The 6,656-nt window shown below is 36.3% G+C and overlaps 1 long non-coding RNA gene across 1 annotated transcript; it reads left to right on the plus strand.

Moving 5' to 3' along the window:
- The first annotated feature begins 11 nt into the window (after nucleotides 1-11).
- LOC110099994 lies at nucleotides 12-4,074 on the plus strand. The gene is made up of 3 exons (XR_002303500.2): nucleotides 12-2,123; nucleotides 3,054-3,231; nucleotides 3,325-4,074. It is a non-coding gene; the product is annotated as an uncharacterized LOC110099994 (long non-coding RNA).
- Nucleotides 4,075-6,656: the final 2,582 nt, after the last annotated feature.

The following is a 6,656-nucleotide window of genomic DNA, read 5'->3' on the forward strand; positions in this document are numbered from 1 at the left end:
GAGCTTATTTTAAAAAGTTTTAAATAAAGTTTAATGTGGTTGCATGCTTTTTAATACAATTACATGCTTCTTAGTTCGAGGTTAAATTTAAGTTCATTATTATTTTAGCTCACACAGTATTTTTTGACCTCAAATTTAAGAGTTTGATACATTTGATTGGAGCCCATGCCAATTTTTCAATTTTAACAATCCGATGTGACTTTTGGATATCATTCACGCTATTTTGTCTTCTTATATGGCCCAATTGCTCGGTGTGTCCACATAGTGTATTTGAATGCTTTTTAATATGTTAGCATAGTTTCTTTTTTAAAGTTACTTACACGCTATTTGATGCATTCACAGCGTAGTTGTACTCTTTTTAATGTATTTGCACTCTTTTTAAAGCTCTTGCACGTTGCACTTGTATGTTTTTAATATGCTTGTGTACTTTTCAGTGCGTCTACATGATATATTTGCATAATATAGTTAATTATTTTTTTAGTAATTTCACATATTTGGTGCATTCCCATGCTTTTTGGTGCTACTGCACTGTGCGCTTGCATGTTCTCCGATGCTTTACATGATACATTTGCATGCTTTTAGAATGGTGGAATGCTTCATAGAGTAATTGCACGCTTCTCAAGGAAATTGTACACTTCTCGAGATGGTTGCACACTACCCACATTAGTGGCGTTTTTCTTAAGGAGGATGTATGGTTCTCTTGTAAGCAAGGTGCTTGTTGAGGCAATTGCTTGCTTTTTGAGGCAAATGAACTTTTTTCGAAGTAATGACACGCTTCTCGATAAAAAGTTGTACGCTTCTCGTGGTAACACTGAAATTTAACATTATATTATAATGTGTGCATGATTCAAAAATAGATGGATTTAAAATATTTGCCCAAAAGTTTATTGTTTAAATGCATGCATGGTTTCATGTTAAAATTTTAAAGATCGCCTTACGCTTTTTGTCTGCTTATGTATACACATTGTGGATTCGGTGGCGTTAAAGGCGAGTTAGAATCTTTTAGGTACTTTAAGATATGACTTTTTGTATCTTTATACATGCAATTGTAAATCTTCTTATGTATCTAATTTTTCATCAAAGTATTCATAAGTTGCAATTTCCTCAGGTTCAAACCCAACTGCACATGATTCTTGTATTGGCATGTGTTTAACGGGCTTTAGATGAGTTGAATTTTCCCTATAAGTAAGCATTGATGCAAGTCTTAACAACTACATGATAAATGTATTGTTCCCCAAAATGTAAAGCAATGTAGAAGCCTCATGTGGATTTTTTGTTGACATACAACTTAATTCATTCTTCTTCTTTTTTTGCGTAAGGCTTTTAATAAAGGTGATAATGATAATATAAAAGTCGATAAAATGACCAAAATGATTCTGCTCTTTATGAAAGATCAAAATGGTCCATAATTATTAAATGATCATTTGGTCCCTCAATTTCTTAAAGTGGAACCAAAATAGTTCCATCATAGGTCTATTTTTATTTCTTTTTAAAGACTTGAGCTTTATGTTTCATGTTAGCCATGAAGATTTACTAATATGACTTCGCTAGGGCTGTCAAAATTGGGTCATGGGTCGGGTTTGGGTCCAACCTGAAACTGACCCGGCACTGTGCGGGTCAACCCGAACCCGACCCGTTTTTGCAAACAGGTTGTTTTTTCGGACCATAACCTGACCCGCTTCGGGTTCGGGTCAACCCGAACCCGACCTGCATAGTTTGCTCCTTGGACGACGTTCCCTTCCAGTCTGAATCGAAAGTTACAACATTTTGATCGGAAGCAACAACGGGTGTTCATTCGCTGTGAAGGTTTCTCCCTTTAGCCATTCGACTTCTCTCCTTGGAGGCTTGGACGATGTTCCCTTCTCGTCGGATCGAAAGTTACAACATTTTGATCGAAAGCAACAGTGGGAGTTCACTCGCTATGAAGGTTTTCTCCCTTTCGTGCACTTCTTCGTAGTCGTTCGACTTCACTCCTTGGACGATGTGTCGATGTTCCCTTCCAATTGGATCGGAAGTTACAACATTTTGATTGGAAGCAACGACGGGAGTTCGCTCACTGGTTGGATTCCGGGTCAAAACCGGGTTTCCGAGTCAACCCGAACCCGGCCCGGAATTCGAAACAGGTAAAAAATCAAGACCCGAACCCGAAATTTTCATGTCGGATTCGAGTCAGGTTTTTGGCTCGTATCAATTTTTGACACCCCTAGACTTCACCATATTGATTGAAGAATATTCCTGCTAGTTTTGATTTAGTACATTCAGCTATTTTAAAATCATAAATGTTCAACGAACTCTTTCAAATTATTAATTCAATTTGAAAAATTTCTTAGATTATACGTAGTAATATAATTCTAAATCCTAATTTGAGTAGTCTCTATGTAAGTTCAGGTTCTGACTCCTCGTAGAAGCTGTGTGATAGGAAACACTTGGATTCACAAGTGTTCCTACCCAAAATCAGTAAACTGCAGCAGATTTATTGCTGTCCACAGCAAGAAACAGCCCAAAAACAGAGAAAAACAGGAGTTTTACACGAGAAATCTGAGAAAAAACGAAGAAAAACTCTTGTATTTCACTAGTAGATGAATAAAACAGCAAAGATACAATTGATCCTCAATTCGAGAGGAGGATCGATCTCTCCCAAATCTCTAGACGCCGCTAGAGCCCAAAGAAAACCTAAATCCAAGAGACTCAAATTTCAGCCAAATTCAAGATGATCAAACCCTAGGAAAATCTACTATTTAATGCATACAATTCAAAAGGAATTCCCTAAACAGTCCCTACGTTCAAATTTCCCTCTCAAAACGCTAAAAAACGCTTCCTAAAATGATCTAACGGGCTGGTCGGGCCGATCGATCTCCGCAGGAGGCGGAGATCTGTCGCTCTTTGCGACTTGCCGGTCCTGTGCGGACCGGCTGGACCGGTCTAACACTGTGTTCTTGTCCGGAATGGGAGTAAATATCATTGTATCATTTTCATTTTGTTATCGGATAGAAACTATCATTATGGCCTAAGAATTAGTTGTCATGGATATAATTCAGGATTTTTATTATCAGGGTAGCAAAGCAAGCTTTATTCAGCAAAAAAAGGATGCGGAAGCTGTGAGGAACTCAGAATTTGATAGCCCTGCATCTTCTAATTCTTCTGCTAATCCTATTCACGTGCCTTCACAATTTAGTGGTTACGGAAGTCGTAATGGAACACAACAATCAGAATATGAAGATGCCGATTCATGTATGCTTTGCATTCCATTATCCCATCTACAATGCTTCATTTGTAAAATTTCAAAAACTGACACAAATTTCAATCGTGCATCCTTTCTTCTAGTGTATCTAAAGCGAAGTTCGATACATCAAATAATTGCCAGACAAGTTCCAGATACAACTCTTTCCCTGAGATGCAGCAGTATGGACCTTGGATGAGTGTTCAACATCCCAGTCTTTGTGCTCCAGTTCTAACTCAAAATGACCAATGCAAGATTGAAATCTTCTACTTAATATTTATCTCGCATTCTTGAGGGATGAATTTGGATATGCGGCTAAATTCTGCCTGGTGACTATCAGAGACTACAGGCTCTAATGCCTTATTTCAAATCTTTCATAGTTGCTCGAGAGGTTGCGACCGAAGTTGTAAATGAATCTCATGCTGAATTAACTTAAGCTTCATTTGGGACGGCTTTTTTACTGCTGCTTGAAGCAGCTTTCTAGTAAAAAAATTTCGAAAGCTGCTTCAAGAAGTAAAAAAGCCGTCCCAAACGAAGCCTTAAACTAGTTCCAATACAAAGGCCGGTGTGAGATTCTGGAATGTTATCCAACAGTGTTCAGGGGCCTATCTTTTGAAGTCTGTTGCTACTGCATGGGCTGCTACACCAGCAAATAGTTTTGAGCTAAATTCTTTCAGGCTTCAGTGAATTGTCAGAAATGACCTTATTGCTGATGAGGAAGATGGTACAACATTTATGTGCAATGTAGTGTGACATGTATATTGGTTTCTCTTACGATGAAAAGATTGTGAGGGGAACAAACTCCATTTCGTATTTTTTGAGTTAAATGAAAATTTCCAGAACGTTGTTAGCAACTGCAGTTCTCTTTATCAGCATACAGTCATGTAAATGGGACGATTTTTTATTGCTTCTTTAAACAACTTTTTAGTATAAAAATTAAAATTTTTGTTTATTTTAGGAAACAATAAAAAAGCTGCTCCAAACGAAGCCTTAGAAGCACGGTGTGCTACAAGTTATTTAAATACAACAAGTTTTGGTGCAACTAGATATGAATGGAGAAGAATTGTGATTTATAAGGTGAAGAACAGCCTGAAGTGGTTTTGACAATTTGTGTCACATTGCATTATGTAAAATTTCTACTAAACTATGTGATCCATATGCTGAATTTATGTTATTTTATCAATCTAAGATGTAGAATAATGAGGATATTACTTGATATATAAGGAGGGGTCTAATTTAGGAAGGAAAATTTTCTCCAGCAAATTATCTTCATAAATAAATAGTAGAGAATAAAAATTTGAAAGGCAGAAGCACAAATTTATTTGGTTCAGTGAAATTCAACAATATTCATAGCCACACTGAGATTCAATTATTCAGTAAGTACTAAAGAGAGTAAAAGGAGATAAATTATATTTATTGTTAAAATACTAAAGGATTGAAGAGAATAGCCGCTCTTGTGAGGTTGCTGAAGTCGATCGAGAATAGTCAAAGGAAAAACTACAACTTGCTTTATCTTAGATAAAATCATAGAGGTTGCAACCAGCTACAGTGGTAGAGCACACAAAATAGGAAAGAAGGGGTGGCATTGATGGCAGTTGAAACCAGAATAGAAGAAAGTAGGAAGATGTTGTGATTGCAATTCCTCCACATATGCTAGATCTTTCTGTGACACCTCTGTCACCATCCTGGATAGTCGACCGACCCTTCTACCCAACCATTTTGTTGAAGGTAGAAAACTACATGCACGTTCTCTCATATTGTCGTAGATCTCAGGTTGATCACCAAATCGGTGGTCTTATGTGCACTTGCAAGGGACAAGAACTTGGAGCCCTTATTGTCGTACATGCGGCCTTCTCTCACGCACATCTGTGCAAATTGTCGCCTGATAATTTACTGTTGGAGGATGGGGTCAGACATCGAGAATAAGCTGGCGTCTTCTCCATCTTATTTACAATAGCTTCTGATGCTTCTTGATAAAGTTGAAAATTTATTATCAAGAATGGATCAATCTCCATCTACCTCAATGTTGATTGATGTTCAACCTGCTATGAAGGCATTGATTGCCAATGATCTTTTAGAGCACTTAGATATGGATATGAAGGTTTACATTGCATTTTGTCTTAGGGAAATAACAAGAATAACAACACCAAATGCTCCATATGATGATAATATAATGAAAGAGATATTTAGGCTGATTGTTCGAGCTTTTAAGAATTTGGATGAGATTTCAAGTTGTTCATTTTCGAAGAGAGTTTCAATACTTGAAACTGTTGCAAAGGTCTGATCCTCTGTTTTGATGTTAGATCTTGATTGTGATGATTTGATATTCAAAATGTTTTAGCATTTCCTAACACAATAAGGTCAAAGCATTCTGATACTATCTTCTCCTCAATGGAGATGATGACACTTATTTTGGAGGTGACTGACAATATTCTGCACGAATTCTTTCATGTATGTTGGATGGTGTGAAAGTTGTTGAAAAGAATATTCTACACGTAGCTAAGAAGCTAGCTGAGAAAGTACTTGTTAATTGTTCCTTGAAGCTAAAGCCTTATTTGGCTAAATTATTTAATAGCAATGGTGCTCTGTTAAGTGATTACAACAAAATTGTAGCTATTGTATTTTAGGGGAAACCTAATACTTCGCCATAGAATAACATGAATGCTTATGATGAAAATAAAAAAAATATGGCTATATATTCTTTGAGTGATTCTTTTCTGATTGCTCACTGTAGGAATCTGCACAACATAAAGGTAAAGTTTTTCATCCTAAAAAACTATTGTTGTTGTAGATGGGTCTTTCAAATCAGAGATGAATAATGGATCTTTTGAGAATGGGAATGGTGATTCCATGAATGCAAAGCAAAAGGCTAAATTTCGTCATTATAGTGGTAAATCTAAAGTTAATATTGAACATAGCTTTGATTTAGGTATAACAAAGCCTGATAGAACGTCAAATCAAAATTTTTGCAAAGGAGGAAGAAGTGCTTCATTGCAGTTGTCAATTAGCAATGTTCATTATAGAGTTGGTAATCAGAAAAAAGATTGGAGTAATTCTTACAAAAAGCTTCCAAGTAATAAAGGTAGAAATGGATCAACAAAAAGTTAGAGTGAGATTATCAAAAAACAGACAAACAGCTGGCACAAAGAAGTATAAAGGAGTTAAGCATGCTGAGGCTGAACACAAAGAATTAAAATTAAAGAAAGTTCTCTCCTCTCAAAAATAGAATGTGAAAGATTTAGTTAAAGATTATAACCATGTTAAAAATACCGATAAAACAAATTCAAGATAGATGCATGCTCAGGGCGTACAAGAGGCTTTTGGACCACCACGAAAGCATAGGAAAGGCTTGGATGACACAATTGTTGGTTCAAAGTTAAAAATTTGGTAGCTAGATGTTCAGAGATTTTATGATGACATTGTTTTTTTTTTTTTA

This window comes from Dendrobium catenatum, unplaced genomic scaffold, assembly GCF_001605985.2.
Source record: "Dendrobium catenatum unplaced genomic scaffold, ASM160598v2 original_scaffold_254998, whole genome shotgun sequence".
In the NCBI taxonomy this organism is placed as follows: domain Eukaryota; kingdom Viridiplantae; phylum Streptophyta; class Magnoliopsida; order Asparagales; family Orchidaceae; genus Dendrobium; species Dendrobium catenatum.